Source organism: Gossypium raimondii, chromosome 6 (assembly GCF_025698545.1).
Source record: "Gossypium raimondii isolate GPD5lz chromosome 6, ASM2569854v1, whole genome shotgun sequence".
In the NCBI taxonomy this organism is placed as follows: domain Eukaryota; kingdom Viridiplantae; phylum Streptophyta; class Magnoliopsida; order Malvales; family Malvaceae; genus Gossypium; species Gossypium raimondii.
Genome location: NC_068570.1, coordinates 28979552 through 28995755, shown reverse-complemented (window position 1 = coordinate 28995755; position 16204 = coordinate 28979552). Strand labels below are relative to the sequence as shown.

Here is a 16204-nt window from a genome sequence, read left to right as displayed (position 1 = left end):
TCAACAAGTAATATAACCAATAACATAACCATCTAGTAAATCTTATTCAAACATCAGCAAAGCTCAAAATACCGAATGCTAAGCTCATTCATTTCTACAACATATCAGGGACCAATAAATTTATCCAAAACTATAAACTAGTTAGACCAGAATGTCCACTTCACATTTATGCACAAATGAGGCATCAAAGCTTCTACCATATCAATGTAACAAACATCAATTCATGCTTTCCATATTAATGACACAAAACATTTCTGCACCCATTAAATCCATCAAGACAATTCAATTAGACTTTTCCACCAACATCACAAATTAAACACAAAACATGATATTACTATGATATATCATTATGAACCAAATTTACAAATCCAACTAGAAAACTAAACTCATTAACTTCAATGCCCTATATACATGCCACAAACCAAAATAGTCAAGTCAAAAACTATCGAACAAAGGCTAGATAGTTTGAGCTCTGAAGTTGATCCATTCGACTAGTTCTGCAAAACGTCAACTACAAAAAACAAGAATTAAACTAGTAAGCTTAAGAAGCTCAGTAAGTTCATAATTATTTAAACAAAACTCTTACCTTAGTTTACAATTAAGTAAATAAATATAACTAAATTTAATACGAGTTCTGTTAATACATTTAAAATAATTAGGTGAGCATTTCACATATCAATCGTATAATCTCTCAATCATTTAATATGACATATTTCCGTATCATTCAATAGGAAATATTCGACACATATAAAACATATCAACCATTTGATTATGTCAATTCATAATCATATTCCATTTCTTTTAAACACATGACTCTGTCACCAATGTCACACTCACAAAGCAAGTGTTTCATATCTATAGCTATAAACTTTCCAGATATTTCATATCGTTTTAAACAAACTTTAAACACATAAACATTATTTATTCAATTTCATCATTTAACATTTTAATATTCATATAAACATATGATCTCCAAATAATTCATGAATTCAATACATATATTTTTTTCAACAGATGGCCTGATGAACTATAGCAAAGTAATTCGAATACTCGGGTACCCCAAAACACACTAGAGAGCATCAAAATGCTAACAAAGGCACTGAAGTACAAATCGAGGCACCGAAGTGCAAATCCGTATAAGCGCGCATTCTAACCCTATTAGCATCAAACCTATCCTAATTGTTTACTACATTCAAACAAGCATTTAAACAAAATTTTTAAAATTTATAAATTAGAGGCTCTTCCATAATATTCATACACATGCGATAAATTTGTTACGTTCATTCTGAGATCGTATATCTCATATTTCACAATCATTCATCAATTCCAATTAAATATTCTCTCACCTTATACTTAATTGTAAAATATTTATAATTATAAACCGATATTAAATATTCAACCACAAATCAATTTAATCTAATTCAAAACAATATAAATTCTAAATATTTATATATACATTCATCACATTTCAAGTAATTCTTTCTCACCTTACATTCAACCGTAAAAGCAGTTAATATCCTCAATTCAATATTAATAATTCAACCACAAATTAATTAACTAATTCATACTTCATATAAATTTAACATATAAACATATATCTATTCTATGAACTTACCTAGTATATGCTATCGGTTGACTCGTAGGGACTAATTCGTGATTTTTCCCTTTTTCCCCAATTATCCTCCATTCGGTTCAATTCTTGATCCATATAATAACTAAATTCAATATATAAATTTAAAATACATTATTGTATTCATTTTTATGTATATGACTTCTAGTTTTCATTTTACAATTTTTCCTTGAACTTTTACACTTTGTTCAATTTAGGCCATAAAATCCAAACTATTAAAAATTTCACATTTAAGCCCCAATACACATAGCCAATTCTAATTCCATCCATAATCAGCCTTCAATCACTAAAAAAATTACAATATTTTCATGCTAAGTTTAACATATTTATATTTTAGTCCTTAATTGCAAAACAAACAAAATTCACTTAACAAAATAGTCTTAAAACATTTCCTAGCTTCAAAATCTTCCAAAATCATCAATGGTAATTTTAACAAACTTTAGCAGTTTTGAAAAAGGAGATACGAGTTAGCTAGACCTAGTTGCAACAATCTTAAAAACGTAAAAATTATAAGAAAAGGGTTGATTTGCTTACCATACAAGAGGGCTGAAGGTTTCTTGAAGCTCTTCAATGGCTTCTTGGTTTCTTTTACTCTCAATCAGTGAAAAAGATGATAAAATAAACAAATGTTTATTTTTTATTTTACTTAATAATTAATAAAACAAAGTTAAAAGTAAATGCTCCAACCGTCCATTATAGTAAATTATGTCATGATTTCCTTTTAAATACTTAAACATTTACCTTTTAAACCCTTTTAACGAATACAAATCAATAGTGATTAACTTTTATGATTTTTACAATTTAGTCATTGTACCTTAATTAGTCATTTAATCACTAAAATTTTCGGATCAAAATTTAATACACCTATATAAAAAATCCATAAATATTTAATAAAAATATTTACGGGCTCGGTTTATAGAGGCAAGATCCCAATATCTTATATTTCAAAACCACTGTCTTCTAGTACAAACCACTTTTACCTTGACTAACAAACCATTTAATAAAATCTATAAAATCATGATTCACTATTATGCTATATTTAACTCATAATTATTAATTAAATACATCTATGGAGTATTATATCAGAATTGTGGTCCCGAAACCACTGTTCCCGACACCAATATAAAACGGGTTGTTACAACTCCCTCTTAGGAAATTTTGTTCTCGAAATTTTTACCTGAAAATAGGTTTGGATAAAATAATTTCATTAAATTTTCCATTTCTTAAGTAGCTTCTTCTATACCATATCGATTTAACAAGATTTTTCACTAACGATAGCTAATACTTTTACAGGTTCTTTTGAATGTAGAAGTCGGGTTGTATTTCTATCTTGTCAGAAGTTATCACGTAAGAGAAATCTAATCTATACCGTCATAGCATTAAAACATGGAAATAATTATGCATCTTTTCAAGTTATAACAGAAAATTCAAATTATATACTATTGGCCCCATTCTCTTGAGAACCTTGTACAGATTAATGAAACTTGAACTGAGTTCTTTTTTTTTTTGGAAAAAATGGAGAATTTTCTTTCATAGAAAAGACTTTTAGAAATATTCTGTCACTACTCTGAAACCCAATATCCTTTCTTCTCAGATCCGTATACAGTTTCTGACAAGCAGATACAACTTCCAAACAATTACTGATAATAGGAACTTTACACTCAGTTTCATGGATTAGTCAGTCCCGACTGGCTTCTTTTCATTGAATTCTTACCATTATAATAGAGTTTTTCATTTACGCCCGTACAAAGCTTCAAACGGTGCCATATTAATACTAGATTGATAGTTATTATTATAAGAAAATTTAGTCAATGGTAAATATTTCTTGCAACTGCCTACAAATTCAATAATATAACATCGAATCATATCTTTCAGAATTGAACAAATCGTTCTAATTAGTTGTATGTCTGCGAATGGAAAACAATATTGAAATTTAATCTAATACTTAGGACTAATATCATAGTTAGAAACAATGATTAACAGCACACAGTGCAATCTAACAATCTTAGATTCATATAACGTAACTAGCTTCTCAAGTGAATAATCTATTCGAACCAGAATAAAGTGAATTGATTACATCAATCTGCCAACAATTACTGGTAGTCTCGTTCTAAAATCCATTGTAATACATTCCTATTCTTAGCTTGCATAACTTCCTTTTAAAACATTTCCATGAATAGGCTAACTCTCACACAACCTATCTTCCTCTAATTCTTGTTAGGTCCTCACCTATACCTTGTTCCTTATCACTTCTATCATTTTACAGGACTCCTCCAAATCCACTTGGCACTCCTTATACTTTCTTTTAACTCTTCTTCGACCTACGTGGTTTCTCATACCTGCCGCATAGACAATTACCCTTTTGCTTAATGAATTGGCGGAGTCTATGAGTTGTCATAGCCGAGCTATGGTCATATACCCTTCTTATTTCATTTACCTTTTTGGCAGACTCCTAGCCATGACTCTTGTAGCCCTATGCGTTGTACCTAGCCCTTACCGTTTTAGCGTTTTGCATTATTAGAATGTCCTGGTGGACTACTTCTCGTATACCACTTTGATGGACTCTCTCTGGTAGTTTCCACAATCGAGTTGTGGTGTTACACCCTTTTTACCTCATGTTTTTTTCTATGTCACCTCAGACTTACCCTGTGCTTACTGTCCTGACGAACTTTGTCTATTTTCTGTTTACTATTAGAACCCTGTGCATCCTCAGTCTGTTGTCTTTGCATGATCTTCATAGATAGGTCCTGTGACCACGACTTATCTTCTGATCGATTTGCTTCTGTTTCCTTCAACGAAGAATAAAATTCTTGAACAACAGTAATGCACATCACTTCAATTGGAATTGTACAGAACTTTTCCCATCTGTGGTATTGGATTGTCTCCCTTATTTCGCTATTCAATATGAGTAGGATTTGAATCTTCTTTCCTAATGGGGTGTTTTCTTTTGGATTTCTCTAAGATGACTTCCGAATTCCCTCTATGTAACACCCCTTACCCGAGACCTTTTCCGGAGTCGAGCATGAGGCGTTACTTGACTTAACTTAAAAGTTCGAGGCTTAAAAATTAAGTTTTAAAAGTTATTTCACTGTTCATAATAAGGCTGTCCACATGTGCAGTAGTTACTAAATTAATTATAACTCGAGCTACGAAACTCAAAATTTAGATCCATAAATTTTCTCTGAAACAAGACTCATATATATTTTTACCATAAAATTTTCAGAATTTTTGGTTCAGCCAATTAGTACAGTTTATTAGTTAAAGTCTCCCCTATTTCACTAATCGACGGTCCTGACCTCTCGTCACTAAAATTCAATTATATCATTGTACAGACTTCATATAGTGTTCTCGCTTGTTTCTATAGAAAATAGGCTCAATAAGGAATCTATACATGTAAATTAAAACTCATAACTATTTTTGTACAAGTTTTAATGATTTTCTAGAATAGGGGATTCCGAAAACCACTTTGACCTTGTCTAACTAAAATGTAAATATCTCAGAATACATAATTCCTTTGTCTACACCGTTATTTTTCTATGAAAATAGACTCAAGAAGCTTTAATTCTATATCTCATCCACCCTCTAATTCATTTTCTACTATCCTTGGTAATTTTTCAAAATCATGTCACTACTGCTGTCTCAAAACTGATTTACTACTAATTTTTACTTTTTCATGATTTCTATGCATAATTTAGCACCTAGATATTTATAACCACAAACACCTTCATACTTAGCCATTTTAATAACTATTCATCATCAAATATTTACATATCATCTTTTGGTCATATTTTAAGAATATACAATCGAAATGACCAAGTCCCTATACATGCCATAGCTCAAAACATTTATCGTCTTAAAATACCAAGTTGTGGTGGTTGATAGTTTGAACGCTCTCCGACGTCTTCAAGATCCCAACTATGCTTGATAATACTATGTGAAAGAAAAAGAAATAAAAGAAGTAAGAATAAAGCTTAGTAAGTTTACAAGTAAATAAATAACAACATTTATCATAAACAATTATATTCATAAATTTTCATTAAGCATTAAGATTTTTACTTTCTTCTTTACTTACTCTCTTACTCGTTTACTTACTTGCTTGCTTAACTTACTCATTCGTTGGTGAAATTTCTTTTCTCAACTGATAACTGAGATACACTTAATCTTATTAACTCACTTGAACTTGTCTATTAGGATTTTACCTAAACTTTCATGTAACATCGTCTATTCACTAGCCCGTTGATTCACTTGGAATACTAAGGATACTCGGGTCTCCTGTCTGAATATAACATGCCAAAGCTATGTCCCAGACATAGTCTTACATGGGATGTTTCTTGTACTGCCAATGCCATATCCCAGATATGGTTTTACATGAGAGTTCTCATATAGGTGCCCATGCCATGTCTCAGACATGGTCTTACGGGGGACCTCTCATCTCGGTGCCAACGCCATGTCCCAGGCATCGTCTTACATGGGACCTCTCATCTCGGTGCCAACGCCATGTCCCAGACATGGTCTTACATGGGACCTCTCATAATTTGAATGATGCCAATGCCATGTCCCAGACATGGTCTTACATGGGATCTCATCCTCTTAATGTCATGACATTTGTATCCGATACATTCCTCATGTTTCAACTGGGCCTTTTAACACTGATTCTCTGTCATCTCATGCTTGAGTTAACATTAGATATTTTCATGAAATAAATATATAATTGCTAAAAAATAGCAACATTAATAATAATTATCAAAATATTGCATTTATTTACTGTAAACTTACCTCAGTACAAAAATGTGATCAAATCTAACACTTTAGTCCTCAATCTTTTTCTTTCCCTAGTCTAGCTCTGGATTTCGTTCTTCGTGATCTATAATTGCAAATTTAGCTTATTTAATACCCACATTCATCAAAACAGTCCTCGACTCTAACTTTGACAAAATTATGATTTTTCCCCTAAACTTTTACATAATTACAATTTTTCCCCAAAGCTCGAAAATTAAATTTCATCTCTTATTCTTATGTTTTATAACAGGCTGAACATTTTTCCCTTCTATGAAAACATCAAATTCTTACTCTAACACTTACTTATGAACATTGGGTATTTTTGCCGATTATGTGAATATACTCGTTTTCACTTAAAATCGACTAGTAAAAGTTGTTTAACATAATTTCTAGCTTCATATTCTACCATAAAACATCAAATAAACATATTTCACCTATGGGTATTTTTCCAAATATGAACCCTAGGTTAAATTATTGCTAGAATAAGTTTAATTAAGCTACCGGGATGCCAAAAACATAAAGAACACTAAAAACGGGGCTAGAATAGACTTACAATCGAGCTTGGAAGCTTGAAAAACCCTATTCATGGTTTCCCCTCTTGAAATTCGGCTATGGGTTTGAAGATGGACAAAAATTGGCTTTTAATTTTGTTTTTAATTCATTTTAATAACTAAATAACCAAAATGCCCTTAATGAAAAACTTTGGAAACATGCCTAACCATGTCCATTTTTGTCTACCAAATTAACCAATGGTCTAATTACCATATAAGAACCTCCAATTTAAAATTTCATTACAATTGGACACCTCTAACATGTAGAACTCAACTTTTGCACTTTTTACAATTTAGTCCTTTTGACTAAATTGAGTGCCCAAACGTCGAAATTTTCGAACGAAATTTTCACGAAATCATTTTGTGAAATCGTAGACCAAAAACATATAATAAAATAAATTTTTTTCCTCATCGGATTTGTGGTCACAAAACCACTGTTCCGACTAGACCCAAAATCAGGATGTTACACTCTCTTTTTCTCAGATGTGAACAAAATTATCAGAACATGATTCACTATCTTGAATGCGGTCTTGCATGTTGTCGTGTGAAGAGACTGAAGCACACTTGTGATCGTCGGTGGTTGATGAAAACACAAAATTGTCTAAAAGAAAAATAATTAGAGATATTTGGTTGCTTGAAGGTGGCTTGGGTAACTTGGCTGCTATTCGAGAGGGTTTTAGAAGGGGATTTAAGGTAAACTTTCTATGCAATCTATGTATAATCTAGGACGATTCCTTTTTGATCTATTAAAGGAAAGTTATCGAATTTGTTGTGTGTCTTGACACGACGCTCCTGTGTATCTATTTCTTTTGGTTCGAAATGCTACGTCGCAACACAGAGATACCTGTGTCGTGACACAACCTTGTATTCGAGAATTATTTAGTTTCAAAGTTGTGTTGCAACACATGGTTACCTATGTTGAGACACGACCTGGAACGTGCCAAATCCTTCTTTTTTGGTCGTGTCGAAGTCCTCCGGTTGTTCGTGGACACCTTCAACAACTTTGTGCTTCATTGCTTGCTTCTGGAAACCTTCTACCAACTAAATCAAGCATAAACGATTAAAAAGAAAAGTCTTAAAACCTAAAAAAAAATTTACAATATGTACTAGTTTATTTTAATTTTTGATGTTTTAATTATGTGTTTCTACCGGAATCGTCCAGTAGCTCCACGAGTTTTACCATTAAATTTTTTTACCTTTATTTTTATCATCACCATCTGTCCAATAGAGATCTTTCCATATGTCTCGTTCCTTCAAATTTAGCTTACTTGTATTCACACAAATACCCTTGATCAAGACTATTAGGGGTTATATCGAATAAGATGAAACATTCCTCCTCTAGTAATTCCTCACTTTGGGAATCATTACTACATTTGAATACTTTTAGTTCACCATCGATTTTCATTATCAATTCATTTTTTTGAGATTGATGGTTGATCAAGATGTGGCAAAAAATGGCCTACCCAATAGAAGGAGAATTTCTTGATCTTCCTCAAAGTTGAGGACTACGAAATCTACTAGGATTATGAAGCTCCTTACTCTAACTAATACATCCTCTAACACATATTTTGGGCGTACTAGGGACCGATCAAAAAATTGTATTGTTATCGAAGTATTATTTAATTCCCTTAATCCGAGTTTCTGGTAAATAAATAGGATTATCAAGTTAATATTGACACCTAAATCACAAAGGACCTTATTAAAATTTCTATCCCCTATCTCTATTGGAATTGTAAAACTTCCGGGATCCTTTAATTTTAGGAGTATCTTTCTCGCGATAATAGCACTACATGAGGATCAATTCAATTTGTACACCTTTTTTCATTTTTTTGAGTCTTGCCATAATTTCCTTTAGGTATTTTTTTTATTTGGGAATTTTATTGATTAGTTCTAAGAGTGGGAAATTAACATTGAGGGATTTAAATAAGTTGAAAAACTTACAAAGTCAGTTTCATCCCTCTTTTGTTTGTCCTCTAACCTAGACGGGAATGGTATCTTGATCGTATTCAACTTTGAGATTACCCGTTCAGCCATTAGTTCTGCTACTTTTTTGATCAATTCATCATGCTCGATTTCTTCCACGGGTTTATCGACAGTTTCAAATACAATTGCCTCTTCATGTGCGGGTGCATTTGGGTTATCAAGTGTCTTACCTGATCATAAGGTGATTGCATTTACGTGTTCCTTCCCATCTATCTAAGGGTTGTTCTCTGTGTTATTGGGGATGCCTTGACTAACTTATTTTTGTAACAAACCTATTATCTGACACATCTGCTCCATCATGCCATTGATATCTGCTTGGGTTTGAGTACATTCTGATCGTATAACTTGTATCTTCCTTTCGATTCGATCTAATCATTGACCACATATAGTATGGTCGTTTCTTATAGGTCTCTCTTGAGTTCTTTGTAAATGAGGAGGTTGGTATGGAAGATTCGGTCTATTCTGCACTTGGTTTCCTCCTCTTTGATTACCTTCCCGCTTGAGATTCAAATGATCCTTCCAACCAGGATTATATGTGTTTGAATAGGGATTTCCACCCCTATTACCATTATATCTCACATCCTCCAGTTGTTTCTCTACATATGGATTTACTCTCATTGGCTTGACAGTTGTCCCCAACTAATTAACTTATAAAAAAATTGTTGATATTTATCTTCTTCACTGATCGCTTTCACCGTTGGAGGTTTTGTTTTGTAAGTGAATCTCTCATTCGGCCACATGTATGAGTTCTCAGCCATGTCACTTATAATTTGGCATGCTCACTTGTATATATGGTGCATAACAGTGTAACACCCCACCTAACGAAGTTCTAGTGACAAAACGGTGTTCATAAATGTAAGGCACAAAGAGAAAGTTCTGAGTAAGTGTATAAGGCTTAAGGAATTCATTTTGGTGCCTAACATGGGATTTGATTAAGTGTAATTTATTTTCTAAGTGCGCCCGGTCTGGCAGACTCTAAACTAAAGGGAAAGAACACTAGTATGAATAGTGTATAAGATGCTTCGAATGAGTAAAAGCTAACTTTTAAGAAATGTAAGTGTAATGGATTAAGAAAGAGTAACATGTAAGTAAATATATGTGATAAGGTGCATAGCTGTAAGTAAGCATGATTGGCGAAGTAGTGTTCACCCAAGAGTTCGTCTTGGCGTTTAGAATAGAAAAACCAAGAGTGTTCTGTCCATAAGGCCCTCTGTAATAGGCAAGGTTAAGGAAATCATAGTAAGGATGAGATGAAGTATGACTGGCGAGATGGTAATCGCCTAGATGTACATTTTTGGGCATATAAGATTGGGGAACTCTGATATAAATGAGTAGACACGAATTCTTAGTCAGATTACGATGATGAGTGAAATCTGATTAGCAGTCATGAGAGAGATGAACTAAAGGAATGGGTATACGCCCATGATATAGCATAAATGTAACTAAAGTGGTTCCGTGGCAGTCAATGTAGGAGATAGGCTGGTTTGGAACTAACTAAATGAGAACTATGAAAGTTGAAGGCTAATGAGATAGCTAAGTAAGTTTTGGAAAGTGGCAGACAATGGTAAAAAATAGCTCAATTCTGATGTGACATTTTCCTAGTTCCAAAGAAGACTTAGGTTAAGTTAAAGAGTACTCAAGTTAAGTTAAAGGAGGGTTGCCTTCCTCTTTAAATCTGAGGCTTAAGGTAAAGAGAAACATCTCTCTTTGGAAGCTGAGATTGATAGCTCAAGTTTTGTTGAGAAGTCTGCCTTCTGTTAAGGTAAGTCCCCCAATTTTGCTTGTTGAAAACACATATATGTAAGTATGCATGAAGAAATAAAGCTACATCTATGTTAAAACTGATAACAAGGGTTACCCGAATGAGGTCTAATGAAATGTTTTTGTCTATCAAGGGAAAAGGAGGCTGCAATGTCTTGCTAAGCAAAGGATCTGGAGTCAAGCTGACGATGCTACAAGTAAGTGTTAGATATGAAGTTTATGCTCTATTTGAGGCTAATAGGTGAGTCTCTAAACTGCCTCTTACTTGCATGTTTGCATGATAGTCTTGTCTATTTTGAAAGGCTGATCTGTGAAATGAAAATGTAAGATATGCAAGTGTGATGCTTAAAGATGATGTGCTTCTGTTATGAAGAAATTATGTACACGCTTGAATGCGTTTAAAAGTATGATTCTGTCATGAAAAAGTCTTCGCATGAAGTTCAAGTACATAATTAACATGTCTAAAAATGTAAATGCATCAGTGTGAAGAAGTCAGAAGGAGTAAGTCTTTTAAGTATGAGTCTGCATAAATAGCCTACTTGTGTGTGAGTCTGTATGGACATTAAACACAAATTCTGATATGGAAGTCCATGGCCATGGCAAGTGAAGACCATATAGTGTAAAACCTAATCTAGGACCATGACATCATATGGGGATACGAAGACTAGGCCTAGTCTGGGACTATGGTGTCATGTGGGGAAAGAAGATAAAAGACGGGTGGGCAAGTACTAGGCGATGAGGGGCAAACCTCAAGACATTGAGTTTAGGCAAATCCCTATCGTCGAAAATGCCATTTACTGAAATGTGGAAGCCTTTGTGGCTGTTTTTTGATAAGTGGAAGCCTCTGTGGTTGTTCTTTGTGGTACATGAGCCTTTACAGTGATATGGAGCCTTTGTGGTGAAGTATATGAAAGTGGATGACTTTATGGCTGATTCTGTTAAATACACCTTCGTGGCGAAGTCTATTATATGAGGACACCTTTATGGCTATCTTATATTATGTGGACACCTCTCTGGCCATCTATTTATATGGGCCTCTCTATGGTTATCTTGTGTATGTGTTTGGACGCCCTTACAGCTATCTAATGTGAGTAGGCACCTTTGCGGCTACCTAAAGTTATGAGGATACCTTCGTGGTCATCTGGCAAAAGAAATATTTGTGGCGAACTCTATTAACGAAATACCAGCACGTCAAAGTTTGGGTAAATAACTCTCTGAAGGAAAAATAAAGATATGGTATCAGAAACATGGCAAGTGTCAGGAAAAATGAAGCAATGATCTAGGGAAAATATGACATCTAATGAACTTTGTCAAAAAGGTTCCGAACATTAAGGATGAGGCATACTCTGTATAAATGAAAAGAGAAAAAAGTCAGTAACGTGAAAGGGGCCAGAATGATATATGTGGTAAACACTAGAAGAGTAAGGACTCGAGACAGATAAGAGGATGCAGAAGTAATGAATGATGCATGAAGCACACTCTTAAGGAGGTCTTAGTCAATTACGTATGAACTGTGCCATAAGGAATGGTAGAGTAAAGTACCCGCCAAAGAAGGACATAGGCTAAAGAATACACAAAGTGTTTAGAACGCTATGACGTAATGAAATAGGTAATAGAAATTTACTAAGTCCTCAAGAACTTACATAAGTTATTTCCTATTTCAGGTTGCAAAGAGTCTTGTACAGAGGGACGATGCCAAGGCTATGCCAGTAGAGTGATGGTTTTTTCTGATGTGCATATAGAGGAGAATTTTACGATAGAGAAGCCTACTCAAGGAATGGGATAAGAAGTCATAATCTACGACAAGAAAGGCTACAAAAGTACAAGTCGTACAGAAATTTATATGGCGAAGTCAAGTCTGCATTTAAGATGTCAATGGCGCAAACATTTACGTCTTTAGTAAATGCAAGACATATTCGATAACTACTGTAGTTTATTGATTATGAATGTAAATATGAAACATACATTGCACGTAAAGATATTCGTAATGAAATGCTTGAGGTAATTCAGAACAAGAGTTAATGAAATTTTACTAAGCCATCATTAGAATAGTTACATAGGCGAGTCGAGAGAAAGTCTAGATTAGATTTGTCTTAGGAAGTAACACCCAATACTCGAATCTGGATGATCGGGTTGGGTGGAGGGTGTTACAAAGGCACCCTCCGACTGCTTCGTCTATGCTGGACTTGATGTTACTATCTACGCTGTTGTAGAAATTTTGGATTTGGAACTACTCTTGCAATCCATAGTGAGGGCACTTTCGTATCACCAATTGGAAATGCTCTCATGCCTCGTATATCGTTTCTTCTTCAAATTGCTTAAAGTTGATGATATTGTGTCTGAGTTGAATAGTTCTGTTGATGGTAAAAAATTATGAAGAAATTTTTCTGCTGGTTCATCCCATGTGGCTATAGAGCTTGGTTCTAGTGAATCTAACCAATCGGCTGCATTATTGCATAATGAGAATGAAAATAACCGAAGACAAATAGCGTATTAGTTACCCCATTATACTTAAAGGTGTTACAAAGTTGAAGGAACCACTTCAAGGGTTAATTTGGATCTTCTATCATATTTCCCTTGTCCTCTACAACTTGACCGCCGCCAAACTTGTGAATGTTTGACTAGAAAAAACCTGACCAAAATATATTAAATTAAATCAGCGGTATTCGCAAGTATACAGGTCAAATTGTAATATAGATGTGTACAACAGAACATAGGGAAGTATTCTGAAGATTGTACATAAAGGAGGATGAATTAAATCAAAAAGCTACTTCTACAATAACAAGTCTGAACAGTAATAGCTAAAAACCATATTAAAAAAATAATAAAATAGACGAAAATCATAAAATATATTAAACTGAATTGAATAAACAAGAAACTGACAAACAACTAAATTAGAATAACTAGTAGAAGATTAACTTGTTTCAGTGGTTGTAATTAACTTCAGAATTCGAGTTTAGATGGAATTAACTATTAATTAACTAGTATTACCTCCCGACCTCTGCTAATTAACTAATCGATAGATACTTGCTTATCTCTCAACCACACTTTTTGCATCGGGATAAATTATGACTTTCTCGGCAAACTTATCTCCCGATCTCATTTAACCTAGATTACTTTCTAGGTTCGTCACTCCTAACGTTTAAGAACACATAATTTAAAAGTTGCTAATTTCTATGGGAAACTCGCATTCCTCTGTCAACTACCCCCACATCCACTCCTTAATCACCCTAGAGACTGAGCCTCTCATGAACCTAGATTCCATAACTCTTAGATTTAATTTAAACATGTAAGAAGACATAAATAAATTAAAATAAGAGAAAGGTTAAGAAATTGATCCGTTGGATGAATCAAATGCGCTCGGAGTTGCGAAATATCTTGACAATGAATTGATCTTGATGTTTGCAAAAGAATAATAAAAGAAAATTGTAACCTCCCAAACCCAACCTAGATGTTATTGCCGACTCGTGGAGATCACATTTGTCACCTATGCGACAATGCTACCCCATCGTTCATTGAAAACCTTAAGTTCCCTCTCTTTTAGGAAAAAATCGGTTTACCTTTGTTAATTTTGGAAAAAACGTTCATTAATTAAATCAATCATTCTTGGGTCATGTTATTAGCAATAGTGTGGTTTTAGAAAACATTTAACCCATCGTTCTTATTGAAAAATTGTTAAATTTTATTGCAGCAGAAAACTCGATATTTAATAGATTAATCGTTTAAGCCGAGTATCATGCTTTGTCCAGTTTCAAATATTTCTATAAAAACCAAATCTACATGACAAGTACGCATGCATGAAAATCCCAAAGCAGAAAAAAAAACCCAACCACAGTTCAAATAGCTTTACAATCCAAAAACTAAATAAATTTAATTAAAACTCAAGGTAAATAAGAAGAAAGTCCAAAGTCTGTCGTATGTCCGCATGCCATATCCGATCCTAGTCTCAAGCATTACCTGAGATGGTTGAAACTATGGGGTGAGCTAACTAGCTCAGTGTGAGTCAACTCAATACATTCAGTCATACATGCAAATATCGTTCACCATTATTATAATTGCTACACAAACATAACATAAATAATATCATTCATAAGTGTCATGGACATATCATAATGCATAATGAAATCCTACCAAAACCATCCGCAACACACCACGAGTTCCTAAAACCCGTCTGCCAAACTCGAAACATTGAGAGCAAAGCTCAATCTGGTTAAACCACCATAATACATAATATAGTTATACTTCCAAGTAACTGAAAATGTGATATAATCATCATTCTCCTCATTACTCCCAGTGCAGTGTAGTAACAGCATATATACAGACTTAATATGCCACATTAGTCCACGGAACTCCTCCTTCAACCATAATATCCCACCCCATACACATGTCATATGTCATACAAATACCAATCTGAATGAATTTCCATTACATTACCATTTCAATAGCATGCTGAACATGCCCTTATATTATCATTCACTCTTATTCAGTAAGAGGACTTATTAAACGATCAATTTAACCATTAATACGGTGTCGTTCAAATATTCCTTAAATTTCCATATCATTTCATAAACATTGTTCTCAGTGCATGTATAGCAAACTTTCATTCTGTACATTTCATAACATTTTACCCAATCACGCGTTTCATGAATTCAAACTTTATTTTCATTTGATTCATTCTATACACACAACCAACATACAATATTAACAAACCAATCATATCAGTACCAATCAAACAACCATTCAGCCAATCAAGCAATTTTATGAACATTCCATTTAGTTAGGACTCATAACGTACATGATTCAACCCCTTTAAAATCATTTACTTAAAAATTTAACTAAGCCCAAACAACAAGCTTAATCAACATTTATGACATTAAAAATATTATTAAAGCATTCAAGTTAACAAGTTAGGACCCACACCTTATCTTCGTACTATTGCAACACCACTTGCGAAACTCGCGATTTCTCCTTTAGACCTTAAATAAAACCTAAATTAGAATAAATACATTATCGAGTTCAGACGCTATCAAAAAAAAATTTAGAGCACTCCCATAAAGATTTAATCAAATTGACCTTACGATAAAAATTGTCAGATCCAAAAACAATTAGGCTACTTACATTGGTTTGACGCGAAATGTACGCGTGAATGTCTAATGGCTTCACTGGTTGTAGATTATCGGAATAATTTTTTTGCTGTGCCATGGGGTGTATCAACGGTCCCAACAAGAGAATGGTACAAAAACCCGTCGTCAAAGAAGGAAAAATGGGTGGTGGAGCTTGGTGGTTTGGGGAAAAGAAGAGAAAAATTGAAGAGAAAGTGAGAGAAGAAGGGGGTGGGGTAGCTAGGGCTGGTAAATAATAACTAAAGGCTCAAAAAAGTAAATCAAAGTGATATTTATACCTAGGTGTACTAGGTAGGGGCAACACAAAAATAGGGAGAAGGAAAAATTTTAGCAAAAATTAACTATTTTGCAAGGGGAGGGTTTCAATCTGAGACATT

The 16204-nt window shown here is 33.7% G+C and overlaps 1 non-coding gene across 1 annotated transcript; it reads left to right on the top strand.

Annotated features, from left to right (window-relative positions):
- Positions 1-12944: 12944 nt before the first annotated feature.
- On the top strand, positions 12945-13051 carry LOC128042193 (small nucleolar RNA R71). The gene has a single exon (XR_008197398.1). It is a non-coding gene; the product is annotated as a small nucleolar RNA R71 (small nucleolar RNA).
- The last annotated feature ends 3153 nt before the right edge of the window (positions 13052-16204 follow it).